Source organism: Talpa europaea (assembly GCF_964194135.1).
Source record: "Talpa europaea genome assembly, chromosome: 2".
Taxonomy (NCBI): domain Eukaryota; kingdom Metazoa; phylum Chordata; class Mammalia; order Eulipotyphla; family Talpidae; genus Talpa; species Talpa europaea.
In genome coordinates, this window is record NC_140068.1 from 108063429 (window position 1) to 108088066 (window position 24638).

General features: G+C 47.0%; 1 pseudogene across 1 annotated transcript in view; it reads right to left on the reverse strand.

Moving 5' to 3' along the window:
- Positions 1 to 24233, reverse strand: part of LOC311167855 (popy Class I histocompatibility antigen, A-1 alpha chain-like) — a 35535-nt pseudogene extending 11302 nt beyond the window's left edge. Inside the window, exons 1-3 of the transcript in view lie at positions 24170 to 24233; positions 23580 to 23849; positions 23090 to 23365 (exon numbers count right to left, since the gene is read on the reverse strand). The product of the transcript in view is annotated as a popy Class I histocompatibility antigen, A-1 alpha chain-like (transcript). The remainder of the gene's footprint in view (positions 1 to 23089; positions 23366 to 23579; positions 23850 to 24169) is intronic.
- Positions 24234 to 24638: the final 405 nt, after the last annotated feature.

Below are 24638 nucleotides of genomic sequence, written 5' to 3' on the forward strand. Positions count from 1 at the left end.
AGAGACCCCACCTTTCATACAGAGGAAGACTTGATTTCCCCAACATTCTTCAGGTGACATGACCTGAGGCTCCCCAGACAGGTTACCACAAGCAGGAATCTGACAAGGACGAGAGGACACACAGAGACTAGACACAGCAGAAAGGATGTGGCAAAGGTGGCGAGGGTAGCAATGACCACACCCTGTGTTCTGGGGTGGCAGGGGCAGCCTCCAAGCCACAGGGTCCAGTGTGCATTCGCAGGGGTGGTGGTGGTGTGAGCAGGGACGTGGTGCCCAGTGGAGGGGACATACCTCCTGCATGAGCCCTGACCTGGTGTGGGTGGGTGGGGTTCTGTTCCTGTGTGTGTGACTCAGGTATGGCTCTCCCTGAAATAAAATACCCCCCTCCACATGGCCACATCCCATGCTTTATCTGCTCATACATATACATCCATATGAACACAGACACACACCTCACATCTGTTACGCTTACAGTAGTATTCTATTGTATAGTATTATACACACACATGCACATTTCATATGTATCAATATATTAATTTATTTATTAAATTTCTAGAGAAACTTGGATCCTAATATTTATGAAGAAGTGAGAAGTCCATCCAGGGATAGTTGTGGAGATTTTCTTTATCCTGAGCTGATCACCCCTTGCTCATGTCCACTGGCTGTACCTCATGGGACAGAAAGCAAAGTGAACTTCCTAGCATATGTCTTGACTTTCTCTTCCCAGTAAGAAAAACATTTAAATGTGGATTTTGGGTAGAGGGGAATGACCCCTATTCCTACATTCTCCCACGATGTCATGGGGTGGGGGACAGCCTCATCAGCAGGAAATTCCAGAAGAGAAGGCAGGTCCCCAGAGCCACCCGCATCCTGCTAGTCCTCCCCACATGCGGGAAAGCTTTGTTGGGGAGGAAATGACAGTGACCATATCAGTCACTAACATCAGTGACAGTTCACATTTGTCACTCTGTCTTGGCACCCTGAGCATTATGGGCAGCCCACCCTTACACCCTAACCCAAGGATCCTCTACAGCCCAAAGTTGACCCCACTGCTTCAAGTCCTTAAGTGCTGCTGGTGTTGGGACCCATAGGGTCATATTTCAGGAAGCTGGGAGCCATGCATTGGGGTTGGTCCCCATCACCTGGGGATTAACAGGAGAGGGCAATAGCTAAGGCAGAATCATGGGGTGGATGAGGTGCATGACTTTGGCTCCATCCTCCGTATTCTGGGGGTGTAGAGTTCTCACCTGTCCCCCTTCTCTGCTGGCATTTGTAGGTGGGTCACTCCAGAAGTTCCTATGAGGACAGGGGCGCTGCCATGGTGGCCCCGGGGAGTGCAGTTAGTGAACAACTGGTTCATGGTGCTACCCAGCAGAAACTAGGAATGCTAAGCCCCAGAAAAAGAAGCTGTCTTGGGGGTGTGGGACCAGGCAACCTCCTCTCCTGGCTGTGTGTCTGCAGAACCAGGTCTTCCTTTGGGGGTGTAAGGCACCTAGAATCATTGCTCCGAGGCACCTCCTGGTCCCATCTGTGAATGGGGCTTGACCTCTTTCCCTCCAAAATAAGCAACTGGAGGGTGGGGATCCTCCTTCTACATATGCCTGCTGCCTACACATCAGTTAACCCTATAGAACTATTTGGTTTAATATTTGATACCTTGTAAGAAATGAGCCAAGTGGGAGGATATGTTTTTAGTAAATGTTACAGGTGATAGGAGAATCAGGTTCCTGTGCCCTGGGACCTTATCTCACTGCTAGAATCCTCCTAGCAGATCAGGGGAATGCAGGCCCCAGAGAAGGCACAAGGACAAAGCTCTCTGGCAAAAAGGACCTCACCTGGGACCCTGGGGCTCAGGGAAGAATAGACTTGCCAGGCTTCCATGGTGCCAAGCTTCAGACCAAGACCAGGAAATAGCAACTTCATCTTAGATATCGTTTTTTTGTTTTGTTTTGTTTTGTTTTGTTTTGTTTTGTTTTGTTTTGTTTTGTTTTGTTTTTGGCAGATTCGAAACATCCAATCACAAGGGAATTTTCCTGAAGGGTGTAAAATTGGTTTGAATTTTTTTTTTCAGTCATAGATCACCCTGTTCTATGAAGAAACAGGGGTATCTCCTATTAGACCCTCCACATGATCAAGATCTGGGCATCCGGGCCTCCCCTGGTGGCGCAGCGGTTGAGCACTGGGCTGCTAATCTGCCCGCAGCCTCTGCAGTGCCGGTTCGATCCCTGGCCACCGGGTGAGGGCCCCACATGGCACTACAGACCTCACCTGCCTCGCCCGCTGCTCCCCTCAGCAGTCTACTTTGTCAGTATGCTTGTTCTGTTCCCTGCTCTGTCTCTGGTGAATTCTCTCAACCTTCTGCTTGTTCCCAGTGCTTGTATAAATAAATAAATAAAATAAATAAAGAAATATATTTTTTAAAAAAGATCTGGGCATCCCCTCTTATCTACTACAACTCAGTTGGTTGAAACAGACCAAAAGGTGGTCTATGGTGAGTGAACCTGAAATTTCGCAGCACTGAGCCTGAGAAAATCAGTGCTATGATTTTCTGAAATCAGCAATTATACTCAAAATAAAAGCAACTTTCCCCACTAAGTTCCTGAATCATTTATATTTTACCTTAATGATTATGCTGCTTGCTTATTCATTTTCTGCTTGCTTCTATCATTTTTCACCCTGTGTTCCCTCTTTGCTTCTAAAACTGGACTGGGCTCACACCAGTCAAAGTGAGAGAGAGAGTGTGACCCATGAAGGGTGCTACACTCCGAGACAATGACTTGACTGTTCTCACTTATAGGCAGAAATATGGGGAATGTGTGTGGGAATGAGGGCAAGAGGGGTGGTTAATGGCAGAAGGGACACTAAGTTGAGTCAGTCTGATTAGAGCTTCTGAAATTAGTGTAGCCACTTGGGGAGTTAGAAAGGCCACACAGCATTAAATCAGTGAAGGTTGAAAATCATATGGTTATCATAAACAATATAGAAAAGAGATCTGACACAATTAAACATCCACTTCTGACAAATACTCTCAACAAACTGGGCAGACAGTGGGAACATACCTCTATGTAATAAAGGCCAGGCATGAGAAGCCCACCGCTAAAGTAATACAGAATGATGAAAAATTAAGTTTTTCCTCTAAAATGAGGAACAATACAAAACGCTCACTCACTCCATCTTTCTTCAACTTCGTCTTGAAAGTGCTAGTCAGAGAATTAGGCAAGAAAAACAAAGCATCCAAATCAGAAAGGAAAAAGTAAAACTGCCACAATTTGCAGATGGCATACTATGTATAGAAATCACTAAGAATGTCTTCCCCAAACTATTAGAACTAATAAATGAATTCAGTAAAGTTGCAGGACACAGGGTTAGAGGGCTGGGACTTTCAGTCCTCTGGGAGAGGAGCTTTCCAACCTCTGGGAGGGGTTTGGGGGCTGAGCTGCATCACCAATTTCCAATGACTCAATCAAGCATACTCACATAATGAAACTGCCAATAAAACTTTTATTTTATTTTATTTTATTTTTTTTAAGATTTATTTATTTATTTATACAAGCACTGGGTACAGTCAGAAGTGCGGGAGGGTGAGAGAATTCACCAGCCAGAGCAGGGAGCAGAACAGGCAGAATGACGAAATACACTGCTGAGGGGAGCAGCAGGCGTGGCAGGAGAGGTCTGCGCGCCATGTGGAACCCTCGCCGGTGGCCAGGGATTGAACCGGTGCTGCAGAGGCTGTGGGCAGCTTCGCAGCCCAGCGCTCAACCGCTGCGCCACCAGGGGAGGCCCCAATAAAACTTTTAAACCATGTAGTTTGCAGATTGTGGGTTTGGGGAGGTGGAAGGGGTTGTGGTGGAAGAATGGGAAAAGGTGGGGAGAAGGCACTCACTTCCAGTTAAACATAGAAGTGTTCAGAGATGTTCTGCACAGCATAATGACTATAGTTAGTAGTAATGTATATTCGAGAGATACTGAGAAAATAAATCTGAAAGATTGTCATCACAAGAAAAAAATTGTACCTATGTGCTGATGGGTGTTAACTAGACCCATGGCAGTGATCATGTTGTAATACAAAGAGATGTCAGTTCATAATTTTGTACACCTGAATTGAATACTGTGCCACATGTCAATTACATCTTAATAAAAAAAGGATTTTCACACTTTGCAAAACAAACAAAAAACCCCCCCAAAACAAAGGACTTTTAGATCATGGGGTTCAGAGAGCTTCAGAATTAGTGGAATATGCAAAGTAACCATGGTGATAGAGACTCTTGCTCCTGGATCCTTCCAGACCTCCTCAGTCCCCCACCACCTGCTCATTCAAGCAAAGCATTCTCCAAAGTTCTATGAATTGCTCTAGCAAACTATCAAACTTGGGTGCACCTTCAATTTGTAGACAAATTGAATGGTGTGCAAGTGTTGACTGAGAGGATCGTCACTATGAGAAAGGGTTCAAAACAGGAGCTTATTTTAAGTGTCAAAAGTGAGGCTGTCTCGGGAGTGGGGCCAGCAGCACCCACTCTCTTGAGTTACCCGTGTAACTGATAATCCACTGTGAGCCAGGCCGCGTATAATAAAAACATCACCTGCCTTGTTCTACAGCAAAGTGTCTGTTTTAGAAGCCAGTGTCTAGTAATTTTCTAACATCTGTATGTAAGAGCTAAGTGAGTGCATTGTGTATATATATTAAATTATCTCGGTGAGCAGATGCAATTACGTGTGAGAAATGCAAGAATTGGGTCATAAGATCTATATATTTTTTTTATAAATTTTATTGTTATATTCCCCATACAAATGCAGCCCCCCCCATTCTGACCCCAATCCCTCCCCTCCCGCCCCCGCCCCCCTAAAAGTGTCTCTGGTTCATAGTTTTTTGTTGATTTTGATTTTCACTTTCTTATAGTTATTCATTTTCCTGGTCCCTTATTTAAGTTTTCTAGATTCCTGCTATGAGTGAGACCATCCGGTATTTTTCTTTTTCTTTCTGGCTTATTTCGCTGAGCATGATCCCTTCCAGCGCCATCCATGTTGCTGCAAATTGCATGTGTTTATCTTTTTGAATGCTGAGTAATATTCCATGGTATATATGTACCACATCTTCTTGATCCAGTCATCTATTTTTGGGCATTTGGGTTGTTTCCAAAGCTTAGCTATTGTAAACAGTGCTGCTATAAACATAGGGGTGCAGGTGTTCTTTGGAATTGATGTTTCTGTGTCCTTTGGGTAAATACCTAGGAGTGGAATTGCTGGATCATATATGGAAGCTCTATGTTTAGTAGGTCCAGAAATCTCCACACAGCTCTCCATAGTGGTTGGACAGGTTTGCACTCCCACCAACAGTGCAGAAGAGTTCCTTTTTCTCCACAGCCTCGCCAGCATTTGTTGTTGCTAGTTTTTTTAATATGTGCCATTCTCACTGGTGTAAGATGGTATCTCATGGTAGTTTTGCTTTGCATTTCCCTGATGGCAAGTGATGTTGAACATTTTTTCATATGCCTGTTGGCCATTTGCATTTCCTCTTCAGAGAAGTTTCTTTTTAGCTCTTCTGCCCATTTTTTGACTGGATTATTTTCTTTGTTGTTGTTGAGTCTCATCAGCTCTTTGCAGATTTTTGTGATCAGTCCTTTATCATTAGTGTTGGGTGCAAAAATGTTCTCCCAGTTGGTGGGGTTTCTCTTTGTTTTTGTTATTGTCTCTTTTGCTGTGCAGAAGCTCTTTAATTTGATGTAGTCCCAGCTGTTTATCTTTGCCTTCACTATCACTGCTTTGGGTGATGTGTCTGTAAAGATGTCTTTGATGTGCAGATCACGTAGTGTTTCGCCTATATTTCCTTCTATATATTTTATGGTTTCAGGTCTTATGTCTAGTTCTTTAATCCATTTTGAGTTGATTTTTGTGTATGGTGTGAGGTAGTGGTCAAGCTTCATTATTTTGCATGTAGCGACCCAGTTTTCCCAGCACCATTTAGTGAACAAACTTTCTTTGCTCCAATGCATAGTCTTTGCTCCTTTGTCAAAGATTAGTTGACCATAAATCTGTGGGTTTATTTCTGGATTTTCTATTCAATTCCATTGGTCTGTATGTCTGTTCTTGTTCCAATACCATGCAGTTTTGATGATTATGGCTTTGTAGTATAGTTTGAAGTCTGGGAGTGTAATGCCTCCATTCCCTTCTTTTTTTTTCAGGAGAGCTTTGGCTATTCGGGGTTTTTTGTGATTCCATATGAATTTCATCAATAATTGTTCTATTTCTTTGAATAATGACATTGAAATTTTGATTGGAATAGCATTGAATCTGTATATTGCTTTTGGAAGGATGGCCATTTTAATAATGTTTATTCTTCCAATCCACGAGCAGGGGATGTCTCTCCATTTCTTTGTGTCTTCTTCTATTTCTTTTAACAGTGTTTTATAGTTTTCTTTGTATAGGTCCTTTACCTCTTTTGTTAGATTTATTCCCAAATATTTGATTTTTTTTGTTTCAATAACAAAAGGGATGGTTTTTTTGATTTCTTCTTCTTCAGATTTATTGTTTGTGTATAGGAAGGCTACTGACTTTTGCGTGTTGATTTTGTATCCTGCCACTTTACTGAACTGATTGATGAGTTGAATTAGCTTTTCTGTGGAGTTTTTGGGGTTCTCTATGTATAATATCATATCGTCTGCAAATAGTAATAGTTTGACTTCTTCTTTTCCTATTTGGATTCCTTGGATGTCTTTCTCTTGTCTTATTGCCCTGGCTAGGACTTCCAGTATTATATTGAAAAGCAATGGTGAGAGTGGACATCCTTGTCTTGTTCCAGATCTTAATGGAATTGCTTTCAGCTTTTCACCATTGAGAATGATACTGGCTGTTGGCTTGTCATAGATGGCCTTTATGATGTTGAGGTATGTTCCTTGTATCCCAAGAATTTCAAGGGCTTTTATCATGAATGGGTGTTGCACTTTGTCGAAAGCTTTCTCAGCATCTATTGATATTATCATATGGTTTTTATATTTCTTTTTGTTGATGTGTTGGATAACATTGATTGATTTTCGGATGTTAAACCATCCTTGTGCCCCTGGAATGAATCCTACTTGGTCGTGGTGAATTATCTTATGGATACATTGTTGGATTCTGATGGCTAAAATTTTATTGAGGATTTTTGCATCAGTGTTCATTAGGGAGATTGGCCTGTAGTTTTCCTTTTTTGTGTTGTCCTTGTTCGGTTTTGGTATTAGTGTAATGTTGGCTTCATAGAACGTGTTTGGTATTGTCCCTTCCTTCTCAATTTTTTGGAAGAGTTTGTGAAGGATAGGCACTAATTCGTTTTTGAATGTTTGGTAGAATTCATTTGTAAATCCATCAGGTCCTGGGCTTTTGTTTTTGGGGAGGTTTTTGATTACCATTTCAATTTCGCTAATTGTAATTGGTCTGTTCAGGTGTTCTATTTCTTCTTTATCTAGCTTTGGGTGATTGTAGAGTTGTAGGAATTTGTCCATCTCCTCTAGATTATTAAACTTGTTTCCATATAACTGTTCATAGTAGTTACTGATTATTCTTTTGATTTCTGCTGTGTCCGTTGTGATTTCTCCACTTTCATTGATGATCCTGTTTATTTGTGCTTTCTCCCTTTTTTCCTTTGTGAGCCTGGCTAGGGGTTTGTCTATTTTATTGATTTTTTCAAAGAACCAGCTCTTGGTTTCATTGATCTTTTGGATTGTTTTTTTAGTTTCAATTTCATTTATTTCTGCTTTGGTTTTTATTATTTCTTTTCTTCTACTGGTTTTGGGGTTTTTTTGTTGTTCTTTTATTAGATCTTTGAGCTTCGAGATTAGGTTGTTTCTTTGAGTTCTTTCTTGTTTCTTGATGTGAGCTTCTATTGCTATATATTTTCCTCTTATTACTGCTTTTGCTGCATCCCATACATTTAGGATATTGGTGTCCTCCTTGTCGTTCAATTCAAAGAATTTTTTAATTTCTTCTTTGATCTCCTCATTAGTCCAGTGGTCTTCCAGTAGTGTGATTTTTAATCTCCATGAGGTAGGAAAGTTCCTTGCCTTCTTTTTATGGTTTATTTCTAGTTTGATGCCTTCATGGTCAGAAAAGATGGTTGGTATGATTTCAATCTTGGTGTATCTGTTGATGTTTGTCTTGTTCCCCAGTATGTGATCGATCCTGGAGAATGATCCGTGTGCGCTTGAGAAAAATGTGTACTCCGTTTTTTTGGGGTTTAGTGTTCTATAGATGTCTGTTAAGCCCAATTGCTCTAGGTCCTTATTTAGAGCTTTGGTTTCTTTACTTATTTTTTGTCTTGTTGATCTATCCATTGTTGATAGTGGTGTGTTGAAGTTTCCCACTACGTATGTGTTTTCTCTGATGTCTGTTTTCAGAGAGGACAACAGTTGTCTGATATATTTTGGTGCTCCTTCGTTTGGTGAGTATATGTTAATGAGTGTTATTTCTTCTTGAAGTATTGTCCCCTTGATCATAATGTAGTGACCATTGGGGTCTGTTTTTATCTTTTTGAGTTTGAAATCTGTTTTATCTGATATAAGTATAGCTGTTCCTGCTTTCTTTTTTGGTCCATTTGCTTGTAGGATTGTTTTCCATCCTTTAACTTTGAGCCTATTTTTATCTTTTGTAGCTAAATGTGTTTCCTGGAGACAGCAAAAGGTTGGGTTTTGTTTCTTAATCCAGGCTGCAACTCTGTGTCTTTTTATTGAAGAGTTTAGTCCATTTACATTTAGAGTTAATATTGATATGTTAACATCTGTATTTGCCATTGTGTTTGTCTTTCCTTTGATTTTATTTATTTATTCTTTTAATAACTTTTTTTTTTTGGCCTTCTTTCATTGTTATTCGTCCCTCTGAGGTTCTGGCTTTAGGACTCCTTGTAGTATTTTTTGGAGTGGGGGTTTAGTTGCAATGAAATTCCGGAGTTTCTGTTTGTCTGGGAAGGTCCATATTCTTTCTTCAAAGAGGAAGGAGAGCTTTGCGGGATAGAGTATTCTTGGTTGGCATCTGTTTTCTTGGAGTCTGTTGACTATGTCCCTCCACTCTCTCCTTGCCCGTAGTGTTTCTTCGGAGAAGTCTGATGTCAGCCTGATTGGCTTTCCTTGGAATGTTATCTGTTTCTTCCCTCTTGCCAGCTTCATTATTTTTTCCTTGTCCTGGATTCTTGGGAGCTTTACTATTATGTGTCTTGCTGTATTTTTTCTTTCGTCGTGGAAGTTTGGTGTTCTTCTTGCTTCTTGTATATCAATTTTCAGCTCCTTCTTCATATTTGGGAAGTTCTCTTCAATTATCTCTTTGAATATTTTCTCTGTTCCTACTTCTCTCTCCTCTCCTTCTGGTATTCCTATAACTCTTATATTTCCTTTCCTCATGGAGTCAGATAGTTCCCGAAGTCTTTCTTCATTCTTTTTCCTTCGTAATTCTCTTTCCTTTTCTGTTTTGGTTCTTTTTATTTCTGTGTCTTCAAGAGCACTTATTCGTTCTTCCATTTCATCAATTCTGCTTTCATTGCTTTTCCCAGAATTCTTTAGTTCTTCCACTAATTCTTTGATCTCCTGCATTTCTTTTACTTCCCTCTTTAGGGACTCAATTTCATTCTTCTGATCGTTGATTATTTTTCCCTTATCATTGTTTTCCTTTATGACTTCTGTCAGTTTTTTAATCACGGCAATTTTAAATTCTCTTTCTGGAAGGCTCAGAAGTTCTTCCAAGTTACTGTCGTTGCAATCTGGGGGCTGGTTTTCTTTTTGTGGTGTGCTTTTTCTCTGGAGAGTTGCTAGGTTGCGTGTGGTTCTTCTCCTCCCTACTGTCTGTTTTCTAATTTGCCGTATGCGTTGGGACACTGTGTTGTTGGGACTGGCCGGCATCTTGGGTGGGCTTCTCTTCTCCCCTCTGGTTCCTCCAGGAGTCATCTGTCAGTTTCAAGCAGTGTTTATTGGAGAAAGGTCCCTGTCCTAAAATGTTGATGTGGGGACACACTCCCCTGTGCGCCTGGTCTGCCCCGGCGGTGGGTTCCTGCTCCCCCTCTGGGCTTGGACTGCAGGCCAGAGGGGGTCTGGCGTGGGCGAACTTCCCCCGCTCACCTCTGGCTCCTGAGGAAGCCTTCTGCAGGTAGTCTTTACTGAAGAAATGTCCCTGTTCTAAAATGGTGATGTGGGACACACTCCCTGCGCGTCCGGTGTCAGGCACACTCTTCTGCGTGCCTGGTCTGCCCTGGCTGTGGGTGCTCGCTCTCCCTGTGGGCTCAGACTACTTGTTCGGAAGGGGCCGGGTGTGGGCTAACTCCCCAGCTGGTCACTAGCTCCTTCAGGAGCCTGTGCTGGCTACAAGTCGCTAGGTGGCGCCAAAGATCTCTCCTAGAGCCCTTGGGGAGCTGATTTTCCACCCCTTGGGACAGGGAGCAAAGCAGGGATGGTAGGGTACACCTCAACGGCTTTGGCGTGCTGTGTCTGCCTTGTGCCCCACCGTCGTGGGGAACCCACGCCCCTAATTTCGTGCCCCGGGTCTCAGTTCCAAAGCCCTCAGTTCCAGGACGCAGGCTGTAGCCCAGTTCAGTGGCGCGGGAATGGCGCCTTTTGCACCGCTCCAGTGCCTGGGCGCCTGGTTCCTGTTTACTCAGGGAGGGACCTTCACCTCAGTGAGGACCTCCACGTGTCTCCCCGCAAGCCTAGGTCGTCTCCCAAGCCTAGGTCGCAGGCGCGGGGACCTGGGCAGCTGCGATCCTGGTCTGCACTTGCTTTTCAAGCGCGCCGAGCGCGCCGCTATCCGCGCAAGCTTACCGGCAGCCTGGGCTGTGTGCGTGTCTCCCGGGGTCTTTGTTCTTCTCTAATGGCGCCCGGAGCCATTCGCTCACCGCCGCGGCGAATCCTGCAGGGTTCGCCTCAGCTCCCGTTCACGGGGTGTGGTGGCTGCAATAGTTCCTTTCCACTCACAGTCCCGCTTGCTGCGTCCTTTGTTCTTGTTGGCCGTTTTGGTTTGTTGTTTTCCTCCTCTCTGCGGGTCGGAGAGTGCCGCCTCTGTGGGCGGGGGAGGGGAGCAGGGTTCTGCGCTTCCCTCCCTTCTAGTCCTCTTTTATGGCCACTTTCTTCTTTGGGTAGTTTGCTGGAGTCACCCGTTTATCTTCCGTGTCCCAGTTCTCACTGGGACCTGCCGCTTTTCCTCCCTATTAACTTTTTTTAATTGGAGATCTTACTCGCAGCGTCTCCTCGCCGCCATGTTGCATAAGATCTATATTTTAAAATAGGTTTTTTTTCACAGATATCAATGATTTCACTCACCTGTGGAATATTAAATAACCAGTAGTCAAACATAGTCAAAACATAGTAAGAATACATCTTGAACTGAGTGAATTAATGCAATGGTCACCAGAGAGAACAGGAAGGAAGAGGAGGCGGGAGAGGGAGGCAGGCGGGGTGTGGGCACAACTGGTTTGGCAGTGGGTGAGAGGAACATGTGCACATCTGGGAGAGCAAAAATGTAACCTCCAAAATTAAAATAAATAAATCCAAAAAATAAAATACAATGTCTTTTGTGGTCCTGCGGTTCTGGCCAACCATCATTTTTTTTCTTTTTTTTAAAGATTTATTTATTTATGCATACAAGAACTGGGGTGCAGGCCAGAGGTGTGGGGGTGAGAGGATTCACCAGAGACAGAGTGGGGAACAAGACTGACTGAAATACACTGCTGAGAGGAGTAGTGGGCAAGACAGGAGAGGTCTGCTGTGCCATGTGTGTAGCTCGCTGGCTGGCTGGGGTTCAAACTCATGCTGCAGTGGCTGTGGATAGCTTTATAGTGCTGTGCTTAACCCCTTGCACCATCAGGGAGGCCCCCAACATCCCATTGTTTATCCTTCCAGCAGCAACATAGGGATTTGGAAATTACAGTGTGCTGGGTCTTCAAGGCTGCCTATGGGTGATTGTCACAGCTGGACTGCCCTGTTCAGGCTGACTTTGGCCTCTAGGTTTTTCTGTACTCAAGACTGCATTTCTGTTTATTTTCTTCCATGAGGTGACATGAAGACCTGATCCATAGGACATACATCTGAAGTGAGCGCAGTTTTGTGGATGGAGCCCTCGACTTGTTGGACCTGATGCATACTCCAGGGAGTTGGTGTCAGAGCTGAGTTGAATTCCAGTACTGCAGGGAGTATCAGAGAATTGATTGGAACAACTCTTGCCATCCCACAAAGAGAAACTGAGTCAAAGTTAGCAAGTAAACCCTACCTCATCTCATCCCAAGCTAAAGAGGAGCAAAATGTAAGCGTTTACATCACATCTTTGGGTCTGCTGCCAGCTGTTCTTGGTCCTGACTTTGAGCGACACCACATCTAACTGAGGAGTGTAGGGTGGTGGGGTTTTCCTTGTTTCTTTAGCCCTTTATGGGAATCACATAAAAGCTGGTGATACATTCTCATCTCTCTAGAATAGTGCTCAAGTTAATCATAGAGCAAGTCATCAAAGATTTGTCCTAAATGTAGACAAGACAGTAAGAGACTTTACATATCTCCTAAGATCTAGAATGTTCAGCTTTTACAGCACTGGATGACATTTATGCTTGAGATCTTTGCAAAACGCTTTCGGGAATTACTGGTCGTCCTGGAAATAGAAAAATACCTTTTCCCATGCTACTTACAGAACTACAAAACTGACCAGAACCCAATGGGGATGCAGTTCCCTCTTGGGTGGCTCCTGGCAGCGTGGACAGCACGTGGCCCCTCGGTGGGTCTGAGAGTGACTCGGCTGTGACAGTCCTGGCAGAAGCTGTGGCCACAGGAGATGCTCCCCACGCCTCTGTCTCCAGGCAGACGTTGTAGGTCACCTCTGCCAGGAGGGTCCAGTCGTGGCCCCAAGGTCATGACTGTCCCGCAAGGTAGGTGACGAGAGGAACAAACGGAGGGCAGAGGAGACGCTCAGGGTGAAGGTGACCACACATGCCCTGTCAGGCCTCAGGGGCCGCCTCCCTGCCCCCCCACCCATGCTCACCCTCTCCAGTCTCTGCTCCCCATGGCGCCCCAGGCCTTTCTCAACATGGACCCTCATCTGCCTTCTCTTTCTCCCCACACCAGGCAGGGAGGGCTCACAGGACCTGTCATCAACTCCACTGTCTCCCCACCTCACCTGCCTCCATCACCAGAGCAACATCAGGAGGAATTTTTTAAATTTGACTTATCAATAGAAGGGCTGCCTGGGCAGGTAGTAGATGCCCATCATGAAGAGGACCCAAATAAACTCTGCATGTTTCCAGTAGATTTGACCACACCGAGGCCTCAGCCTCCTCAGCTCCCAGACTCTTCCTCACTGCAGCTGCCACAGCAGGGAGGTCCTGGGCTGAAATGTTTATTTTGTTTGATTTTTGTGTTTTTGTTCTGTTTTTATTGTTTGCTTGGCTCAACATTTTCTACCTCTCCCACAATTTTCTATTTCACATAATTATAACCACAACAAAAATAACAGAACTTTCACAGTAAAAAGGAAAACACTTACCTCCATTCCTGGTGGCTAATGTGGTAACAACACTCTTTCTGCCTCCTTTTCCAGTGGGGACCAGGACAGTCATCCTGAGCACAGCGGTGAGGAAGGGAGGGAGGGAGGTGGGGGAACCAGCCTGGGTTTATTTGAGATCCTCTCCCTGCTGCACATGGAGGTGACCCTGGGGAGGTGGGAGAGCCCCAGAAATGAAAAACAATCATTTAATCACTCTAACATTTCCCCTCCCTCCAGGAGCTGAGGCTGACCCTGCTTTGTCTCTCCCTTCTTTCCTGGACTGTGGACAAAGGCTCAGCTCAGGAACTGGGGTGACCTGGGCTAATCCTGCCCCTGGGCCAGGCCAGCAGGGCACACACTCCTCCCTCCCTCTGTGGGACTCCCTCCAGCTCTGGTCTAGAGAGAAAGTAGCTGCAGCCCATGGAGGCAGTGACCCCCTGGGAAACAGAGGGGCTGCCAGGCTGGAGCTCCCTGACTCCAAAGGAGATGAGCCTGGAGTGAACATTAGAGGAGGAGAGAGGGATCTCTCAGGGGGAGCTGCCCCCACAGTCCAGCAGGGCCCCACCCAGGCTCCTTACATCTGACCATGGGAATAGTCCCCAACCTTCTCCTGTCTCCAGATCCTCTGCTGCCTCAAGTCCTGCTCCAAACCTGCTTCTCCATGGAACCGTACTTATTGGGGTGTTGCCTGACACTTCACTCTGTGGGATTTGAATTCATTTATGCTGGAGCTTGATGTGCAATTGTCCTCCCATTGCCTTGTGTTGTGTGCCCTGTCTCTCCTCTTACACACACACACACACACACACACACACACACACACCCCTCTCTTTGGGAACCAGATCCTCACTCAGCACTGGGGGTTACTCTGATTCTCTGTCTCTGGTCCCCCTCAGAGCCGCCCTCTCTGCAGTGTTTCTACTCAGTGGTGACTGAGCAGCCCCAGGAGTCCCTGCACCTCCTGCCTCTGCCCTTGTGGGAAACCAGCCCCTCACCCTGCATGACAGTGAGGAGGCGAAGGCGAAGTGCGGAGGTCAGTGACTTATGGAGAAGACGAGTTATTTTTCTCTCTTGGATTAAAATAGTATTTTTATTACTGTATTTTTGAGGTAACACGTGTTTACACACTGCACCTGACTCAAAGTCGGAGACTCACCTCCTCAGATGCAGGTTCCCTCACCCGCCACCTCCAATGAACCCGGAGTCCTCCCCTTTGTTCCTCTGGACCTTCTTACTCCTTTAGCTCCCCACCCTCAACCCCCTCTGGTAGCCTCAGTTCTGCAGCCAGACTCCAAGGGTTTGGTTTGGTTTTATCAGTTACTTTGCTTGGTTCGTGTATATTATATATTTGAGTCATGTCATCTGGTATTTGTGGTTCTCGTGATTTATTTCATTGAGCATACTTTTACCCATTTCCATTCATGTTGTTGTAAATTCAAGATTTCATCATTTTTCACAGCTGAGTAGTATTCCATTGTGTATGTGCCACAATAGTTCCACTCATCTCTTTTGTGCATATAGATTGTTTCCATAATTTGGCTATTGTAAATATTGTTGCAATGAACACAAGAGTGCACATAGCCCTTGAAATGAGTTTGCATTCTTTGGGTAAATGTCAAGGAGTGGAATGCTGGGCCCTCTGGTCCTATGTTTAATATTTTGAGGAGACTCCATACTGTTTTCCGTAGGGGCTGGACCAGTTCCCACAATAGTGTATGAAGGTTCCGTGTCCCCCCACACCTTGCCAACACTTGTTGTCTCTGGTCTTGTTAGTATGAGTCACCTCACAGGTGCGAGGTGGGGTCTCATTGTGGTTCTGATCTGCATTCCCTGATGACGTGTGATGGGAGCATTTTCCATGTGCCTGTGGCCATCTGTGTCTTCTTTGGAGAAGTGTCCACTTAGCTCCTCTCCCCATTTTTGATTGGGTTGTTTTCTGGGTGTTGAGTTATATGTATTTTCTTACATCTTGTATATATGATGTGCAAATTATTTCTTCCCCTCCCCCCATAGGGTGTCTTTACATTAATGACAATGTCCTTCACTGGTTAGGAGCTTGCAGTTTGATGTGTCTCCACTGGTGTCTCTTTGCTTCTGTCTTCTTGGAGCACAGAAGACATCGAGGGCAGTCAGTCTACTAGGTAGGACACAATATGGTGTCTACATATTTGTACATTTCTCTAAAATCCACAGCATGGACACTGCCAAGAGTGACCCCAACATGCAGTCAAGGGCTGTGAGAGATGATAATGAGCACGTTCTTCATGTGACAGACATGCCACCCTGGGCTTAGCAAGTGATTAGGATAGAATCTGTGAAGTGTTATACAGTTGAAGGGATTGCAGTAGGATTTAATTTTCAAAGTATTTCATGAGCACAGAAGAAAATTTTAAACTCAAGAATTTATGTAGCTAAATAAATAATACCCCCTTCCCACCATAGCCCTCCACCAACCCAGATCACCTGCTCAAAACCAGTTAACAATTTATCATTTCTCTTTCCAGAAAAATATACCTATGCCTATATCTAGTCACTAGCATATATTACCATATAAGTACAAGAGTGTAAGACACAGCGGGAGAAATGATTGCAAATCAAATCATGTATCTTATAAAGGACTTATATCTAGAAGTTATGTTATAAATGAAGTGACACCTTGTAAGGGACAGGAACGGACCCAGTGCAGGTTTTCTGATCCCATGCAGACCGGGTAAAGGAGCAGTCAGAGTCCTCAGTGGTTTTTTGCAGGTCTTTTATTGGGGTTCACCAGGCATATGGGAGGCTGGCAAGCCTCCCAGCCCCCAGCAAGTCTTCACTCTATCTGGGCTCTCTGGCCTTCGTTCTGCTGCTTCTCAGCTTCTCTTTCGGCTTCTTCTGGTGTCCCCGTGATGCTGCCCTTAAAAAGCACAGTCTTAGCCCAGGTGTACCCACTCCAGGTGCCCGCCATCAGGCATGCATTCAGGATCACAGGGTTCCCTCATCTATCCTGATGGCGGGAGGGCAGAAAATCCTGATATTTTTCCTTACCCTACACCCCTTGTCACTGCTGGCAGGATATGATAACCCAGTCACGAGGGAGGATTTGACAGTTTCTTTTAAGTCAAACACAGACTGACCATACAGTCCAGGGAGCAGTGTTCCTGCTGTTTACCCAACTAATCTGAACTTGTATTTGCAAAACAAACAAAACCAAAAACCCTGCATGGAAGTAAATGTTTATAGCAGAACCCTCACTGAGTGAGAGCTGTGTCCATAGTGACTTCCTTCCAAAGACAACAGTAACTACAGAAAGGAAAAATGAAAGTGCAAGTGTGTGCACCTGATGTGCTGCTGGAGAACGGCCTCAAATGGAGGCCATTGTGTCTGAGCAGCTCTGCTCACAGGTGTCATCACCAGAGGAAAGTCTGAGGAACTGTCAGCCAGAGGCACTTAGGACACGTGGTTGGAACTTCATGTGGTGTCCTGGGTGGGCTGTCGGAGCATGAAAAGAATATCAGGAAAATTAATGAAATCCAAATACAGCGCAGAGTTTAGTGAAAGTGCATCATTATTGCTTCCTTAGCTGCTCAAATGCACTGTGGTCACGTGAGATGTTAACAATTTGGAAATGATGTGGGTTGTATAGGAACTGTACTAGCTTTGCCACTTTACGGTAAACCTAACAGAATTTTTAGAAATGTTGTTTAAAATTAAAATAACATTAAAAAAATAGCCCTCAACAAAGTTACGGGTTTGTAAAAGTAAAAATGATAAACTTCCCAGTTCTCCCAGGTATCGCTGTCCAGGGACTGGAGACAGAAGTCCTGGGGAGAAAACCTGGAAACCTCACACCCAGGGCAGGCTCCGGAGTCTCCTCTTCCCTGAGCCCTGTGCTTCTCTGACTCCTCACAGAGCTTCTCACCCCAAGACGCCGCACTCCAGCACCCCCAACTCTGCCCACCTCAGCCCCCCGCCCTGTCCTGGCGGCTCATGAAGACTCAGAAGTCTTCATGAGTGTTCAGGCGACTCCTGTGCTCACTGAAGTGGGAGCTCCTTAGTCTCATGTCTTCTCCATGTGGGGTCAGACTGTGCAATTGGCTCTGGGGTGTGTCTGCTCTGATTGCTCATTACTGTGGAATCTGGGGTTCAATTCTGCTCCTTTCTCTTGCTTAGTCATCACTTTCTGGGTGACCCTTACATGCTCAAGACCTTAAATATCATTCACAACACATCATCTCCCAGATCTATTTCTTACCTCAGACATTTCACCTGTGCCCCAGACTTCTCTGTCCAATTGCCAACATCACTTTCTTTTTTTTCTTAATATATTTTATTTTATAAAATTCTTACATCATTTTTCATTTTTGCAAAATGTATGCATTTTCATTTTTGTTATATTCTCCATATAGTTCCGCTCCCCTTATTTTGTCCCTAATCACTCCTCTCCTTCCCCCATCCCCGTAGTTTGTCTCTGGTTTATAGTTACTTGTTGATTTTGATTTTTTCTTTATTATAGTTAGTCTTTTTCCTGGTCCCTTATTTAGCTTTTCTAAATTCCCGCTATGAGTGAGACCATCCGGTATTTTTCTTTTTCTTTCTGCCTTATTTCCCTGAGCATGATCCCTTCCAGCTCCACCATGTTGCTGCAAATGGCATGAGTTTATCTTTTTTGATTGCTGAGTAATATTCCATTGTGTATATGCACCACATCTTCTTGATCCAGTCATCTATTTTTGGGCATTTGGGTTGTTTCCATAGCTTAGCTATTGTAAATAGTGCTGCTATAAACATAGTGGTGCAGGTGCCCTTTGGAATAAATGTTTCTGTGTCCTTTGGGTAAATACCTAGGAGTGGAATTGCTGGATCATATAGAAGCTCTATGTTTAGTAGGTCCAGAAATCTCCACACAGCTCTCCATAATGGTTGGACCATTTTGCACTCCCACCAGCAGTGCAGGAAAGTACCTTTCTCTCCACATCCTTGCCAACATTTGCCAACATCACTTTCAATTCTAATAGGTGATTCAAATTTCCTATATTGAATGCCTAGGATGCCCACATACGGTTCGTTTAGGGTCTTCCCCATGTCACTGAGGCTCCACCTCTCTGCCTGCACAGTCTGAAACACTGAGTGTCACCTTTGACCCCTTTCTTATAACCCAGCAGTAGGAAACGCTGTAAAGTCCATTTCTACATATGTGCAGACCTATCACTGCCTATTATTTCTCTGCGCAACTCCAAGTGAGCCACCAACCTCTCTGTTCTGGGACCTGCTCTGGTTTCCTCCATTTCTCTTCCTACCTCTTGCTCTTCCATGCTGCACAGCAGCCAGACTGAGGCTACCAGAGAGAAGTTCCACAGGTGTATCTGCTCAGAAGGTCTTGTCACCCCATATTTTACTCAGAGAGTCAAACCCTCCCAACATCATCAAGGACTGAATGACCTGGGTGCACACAGATCCCATCTCCATTAGCCTCTGCTCAGCTCTTGGCCTCCTTGCTCATGTCAGTCACAAGACACACTCCCGCTCAGGCATTTGCACTAGAGGGTGTCCTGCCTGGACTGAACTTCTCTGCACATCCTTGTTGGTAACGTGTCCATCAAACTTCTTCTCAAAGGTCACTTCAGTGAGACCCACACTGACCATCCTGTTAAGAAAACCATCATGTCCCCGCACAGACTCTGGTCAACTTCCCACATCCCTTACGCACTTCTAACCAGACACGTGTGGTTTGCTGTCTGATCTACCGTCACGAAGTCCCCAGTCTCCCCTCCCCACTAGGACACACTCTCCACAGGCTGCAAGTTGTGCATGTTTTTACTTCATTGAGGTTTCCTAGTTGCATAAACAGTCAGTCACACATCTGGTTATCAGTTGTGTCATCAGTGTAGAGCACCTCCCTGTTCTAGAGACAGTGTCTTTAGTAATGTGGCACATTACAAGGGTCTTTCGAAAAGAGGTCCCTAGATTTTTTTTTTTTTGTAAGATTTATTTTTGCATAGAAGAACTGGGGTGTAGGTCAGAAGTGCAGGGGTGGGGTTGGTGAGAGGATTCACCAGAGAGAGTGGGGAGCAGAATAGGCGAATTTACTGAAATACACTGCTAAGGGGAGCAGCAAGTGAAACAGGAGAGGTCTGTGGGACATATGTGGGTTATTTCCCTGGCTAGGGATCGAACTTGGCGTATAGAGGTGATAGCGCTGAGACTTAACCCCTGGGCCACCAGGGAGGTCCAGGTACCTAGGCTTATGGGTCCTATTTTTCAGTCAACTATGAAGATAACTGACTCCATCAACCCATGGGTCTTGATTAGCACCAGCACTGGGGTTACTACATTTAAGGGCTGGGTTACAGGGAGAAGCTGTAAAGAAAAATAGAAATCTATCAGGCACATCTCTAAATCCATCAGGAAATTATCAAATCCTCCTTTCTAGTAATACCAAGATTTTGTTCTTTCAAAAAGAGTGGAAAAGGTGGAACGAATAATCTAGAAAACATTCCTAAAATGAGGCCAAAAATTACATGAGTCTGGGAATTCATCTCTTACCATACTCCTGTGTGCAGGAGTCACTCTGGGCCTTGTGGGGACAATGACAGATGCTCCTGCTGCTGTCAGAGACAGGGACAAAGGGACATGAGGCCTGGTCTCTACACATCAAGGAGAACAGGCAAAAAGCAAAATAAAAACTAAAGAATCAAAATAGAAATACATAGAAATTTGAGAGTAGGCTAGACCCTGAGCTGAGCCTAGGCTGACCTGGCCACACAAGCACTCCCTGTCCAGACAGGACAGCACAAGGCCAGGAGGTGTCTGAGTCTCTGTGATCACAGGCCCTACTGGGACAGGTGCTCCTGAAGGACAAGGACAAAGGAGCAGAGTCATAACCCCTGAGGAGTGACCATGTCAAAGCCCACAATGCACTGAGCACCAACTGGACACAGGCCCATCACCCTTGGTTCCTCATAGCCTCTCCCGCTCCCACCCGCACAGACTGAGCACAGCAAATGCTTGGTTCTGAAAGGTTTTGCATTTATTTCATCTCAAATTTTAGGAATCATTTTTATTAGCCCTCAAACCCATCAGCCAAGATCACACAAATTAATTTCAGAACTCTATTATTTCAAGAGGGAAGTAGTTACTGTTCTTGAGAAAAACACACAAAGACGGGATAAAAGCAGACCAAGCTGCCTTTGCTGGAGCAGAAAAGTCATCAAGAGGAGACACAGGTCAGTGTGGGGAGGGGCCTGGTGGGCAGGGCTGGACCAGGCTCCCCAAACTCCTCTCATGATCTAGTAAGAACAGAGACACATTCCAATGCCTTTTGCAGCAAAAGACACTGGCAGATCTTCAAGTTACAAAGTGGCGGTAAGAAGAAATCCTGCATCACTCAGCCCTGACAAGGCAAGGGGCTCACACTGTGAAGGAAAAGGATCATAAAAAATTCAAAGAAAGAAAGAAACAAACAAACAAACAAAATTCAAAGAAACACATAAGTGTCGACATTCTCCATAGTCTACCGCATCCTCAGAATGTCCCCCTCACAGTTTCCCCATCACCTGGTCCCATCCTCTCTGCCCCAGTCCCTCCCAACGCAGGCCTCCAGGGTCTTACTTTTAGCAGCTGTGAGACACATTAGAGCCCTGGGCACTGTTGCTGCCTGGGGGAGAACAAAACAGAACCTGGTCAGAGCCCTGAGAGATGAGACCATAGAAGGAACTGAGCTGGGTGACTCCCCCACGGGCTCCACCTACACTGTCCCCAGGGCCTCAGGGATAAACCCCTGATCCACACTTACCTGAAGCCTGAGTGTAGCTTCTTCCTTTTCCACCTGGGGGAAGAAATATTATATGAGACCAGGGAGGAGTCAGGCCATGAACTCCTAAAGAAATTCCCAAGTCTGGACCACAGGGAAGTTTCCAGAACTGTGACTGGACACTTAGGGCAAGACCAGGAAATATGAAGAGAAGAGATGAGGGGGGACTGGACCAACTGCCTCCTGGGTCTTCCCTCAGAGGGACCATGCCCTCTGTAATTTGCTGGCATCAGGGCCCCATCACCAGAATTATCAAGATCAACAACCTGTGATTCATTTTCAAAAATGCTTTACAAAAGAGGGTTAGCAATCAGCTCCAGCCTGGGCAACACAAGTGTGTGGGCGGTACTTCCCATTACCAGGCAGGGCAAGATTTTTATCTGTGGCCTGAAAGTCCCCAGCAGACAAGCTCTCCCATTCCCTTCCCTACCTGAGTGCTTCTTCCTCCTCATAACAGCTGCAGCCACTGCAGATCCAGTGAGCACAGCTCCAAGGACCAGGCCAGCAATGATGCCCATGGTGGGAATGGAGGACTGAAGAGGGGGCACTGGAAGGGAAGGGGAGACCCTGAGCCCCAGGCCTCAATCTGAAGCTCTGAAAGTCTCCAGAAGGGTCCTGATGCCTCTGAGTAGAGCCTCTGTGCTCACAAACCCCCTCCTTACCCCATCTCACGACTTGGGGCTCCAGCAGCCCCTCATGCTGCACACGGCATGTGTATCTCTGCTCCTCTCCAGAAGGCACCTCCACAGCTGCCCACTTCTGGAAGGTTCCATACCCCCCAGGCCTGGTCTCCACCAGCTCCATCTCCTGGGTCAAGTCTTCCCCATCTCGTTGCCAGGTCAGGGTGATGTCCGCAGGGTAGAACCCCTGGACCCAGCACCTCAGGGTGACCTCATGGTCAGAGGTGGGGTGGTGGGTCACGTGGGTCTTTGGGGCCTCTGAGGAGAAGGGTAGGCACGTTCACACTCTGGGTTTTTCCCTCATGGATCCTGAAAAAGCCTCCTGTTACCATCCTCAGAATGGACAGGGCAGTGTGTTTAGAAGAGAAAGCACAAAATCTAGAAACCTGCCTGGTCTGGGATAATCTCTTATGTCTTAGAAAGATCTAGAATTAGGGCCTCCCTGGTGGCTCAGGCGGTTGAGCACTGCACTGTGAGGCCTTCTGCAGCCTCTGCAGTGCGGGTTCCCATCCCAGCCCCACATGGCGCGGCAAACCTCTCCTGTCTCACCCGCTGCTCCCCTCAGCAGTGTATTTCGTCAGTCTGCCTGTTCTGTTCCCCGCCCTGTCTCTGGTGAATCCTCTCACCGTCCAGCGCACATGGCCTGTACCCGGTTCTTGTATAAAAAAAAATAAAAGAAAGAAAGCTCTAGAATTAGGGCGACAGCTCTGGATAGGAGGATGTAGTTCTCTAAGGAGGAGAGCACGGACTTGAGGAGACAGACCTAAGCACTCAGAAAAACAGCAGTCAGATTCCCCGCTCTGTCTCTGGTCAATTCTCTTGTCCCTCGCACCTCTGGCCTGTACCCCAGTTCTTGTATGCATAAATAAATAAATCTTAAAAAAGAAAAATTTCCTCTGACCAATAGCAAGACCCTGAGAGAAAAATTGATGGTTTCCAAAACGGCTGCCCAGTCAAAAGGATCCGGTAAAGGGAGATTTCAGAGCTGGTCTCCCCTCAGGTTCCGGAGAGACCAAGGGGACTCAAGAAACCCAGAGGGGCTCCCCCTCCCCTGACCAGAGAGAGGGCGCTGCTGTGGACATGACTCCATCCTCCCCGCGGAGCCGGCCTGAGGGAGGTTGGGAGACCTCGCGGGCCCTCTCACCAGAGCGGGGCAGGGTCTCCTTCCGGTTCTCCAGGTGTCTGCGCAGCCCCTCCGCGCACCTGCCCTCCAGGTAGTTCCTCCACTGCTCTGCCACTCCAGCCGCCTCCCACTTGCGCCGGGTGATCTGAGCGGCCGTGTCCGCCGCGGTCCAGGAGCGCAGGTCCCCGTTCAGGGCCAGGTAATCGGCGCCGTCGTAGGCGAACTGATAGTACCCGCGGAGGAGGCGCCCGTCGGGCCCCACGTCGCAGCCGTGCATCCTCTGGAGGGTGTGAGAGCCTGTCCCCGCCCCGTCACCCCGCGGTCACCCCGCCCGTCCCCGCCAGGAATAAACCGAAACTGACGCGGGAACCTCGCGGGGAACGTCCCGGGGCTCGTCCCGGGTCGAGGGTCCGGCGGGTCCCCCTGCCTCGGGGGACGCTCGGGCCGGGGTCTGGGGTCCCGCCCGCCCGCGGGGGTGGGGTCGTGAGCGCCCCGGGCCCGCCCCGCTCACCCGACTCGCTCTGGTTGTAGTAGCCGCGCAGGGTGCGCAAGTTCTCGCCGTACACCGGTATGGAGCCCCTGAGGGCCAGCGTCTGCTCCTCCCAGTACTGCGGCTCCACCTGCTCCATCCAGGGCGCCCGCGGCTCTGCCCTCCGACCCGGGGAGTCGCTGTCGAACCGCATGAACTGCGTGTCGTCCACGTACCCCACGGCGATGAAGCGGGGCTCCCCGAGGCCGGGCCGGGACATCGCGGTGTCGAAATACCTCAGGGAGTGGGAGCCTGGGGGCGGGAGGGGTGACCCGGGCTGACCCTTCTCTCCCAGAGAGTTCCCGGGGAGATGGGGCGGGAGGGGAGGGGGGCAAGGGGGCTCCTGAGATTGATAAGGGGCTGTGGACGTGAAGGATGAGACTCAGGGACCAAGAGGAGGAGGGGCTGGGAGGGACAGAAAGGCACCAGGATAGGGTGGGGTCACGGGGGACAACAGGCCAGGTGGTGGGGACTGGCCTTTCCAGGGGTCCTGCGCTCCCCACCCCCCAACCCCGGGGTTCCACAAGTTCCTCCCTCCTTTGAGGCCTTTTCCTTCCTGAGCCCGCACTTACCAGCCCAGGTCTCAGTCAGGGCCAGGGCCCCTGAGAGCAGCAGCAGGAGGGTTGGGGGCCTCATGACCTGAGCTCATGAGTCTGGGGAGACTGAGTCCTGGGGTGTAGGTGGAGACTTTGTACCTGGAGCCGCAGAGATGCTGATTGGCTGCTCTGGAGACCTCCAGGCAATGGGGAGTGAGAACTGGGGTGAGTTACCAATCCAGGAAGGCAGGGCCCAACACAGGTTATGAGAAAAAGCGAAAGTGGGGAGAGGGGAGCTCTCCAACAGTAACCTTCCAGCCCCAATCGCAGCCCTGGGTGCGGAGACCCTGAGACCCGCACCCAACACCTGGGACTTAGCCCACCTTCTCTCCTGCTCCAAGGCCTTTGTCACATCCTGTCCCTGAGGCCAGGCCAGGGACTGGGTCAGTGGTTTTCATTTCAGGATCTCGGCACAGTTTTACAAATTAGCAAGGACCCCAGTATA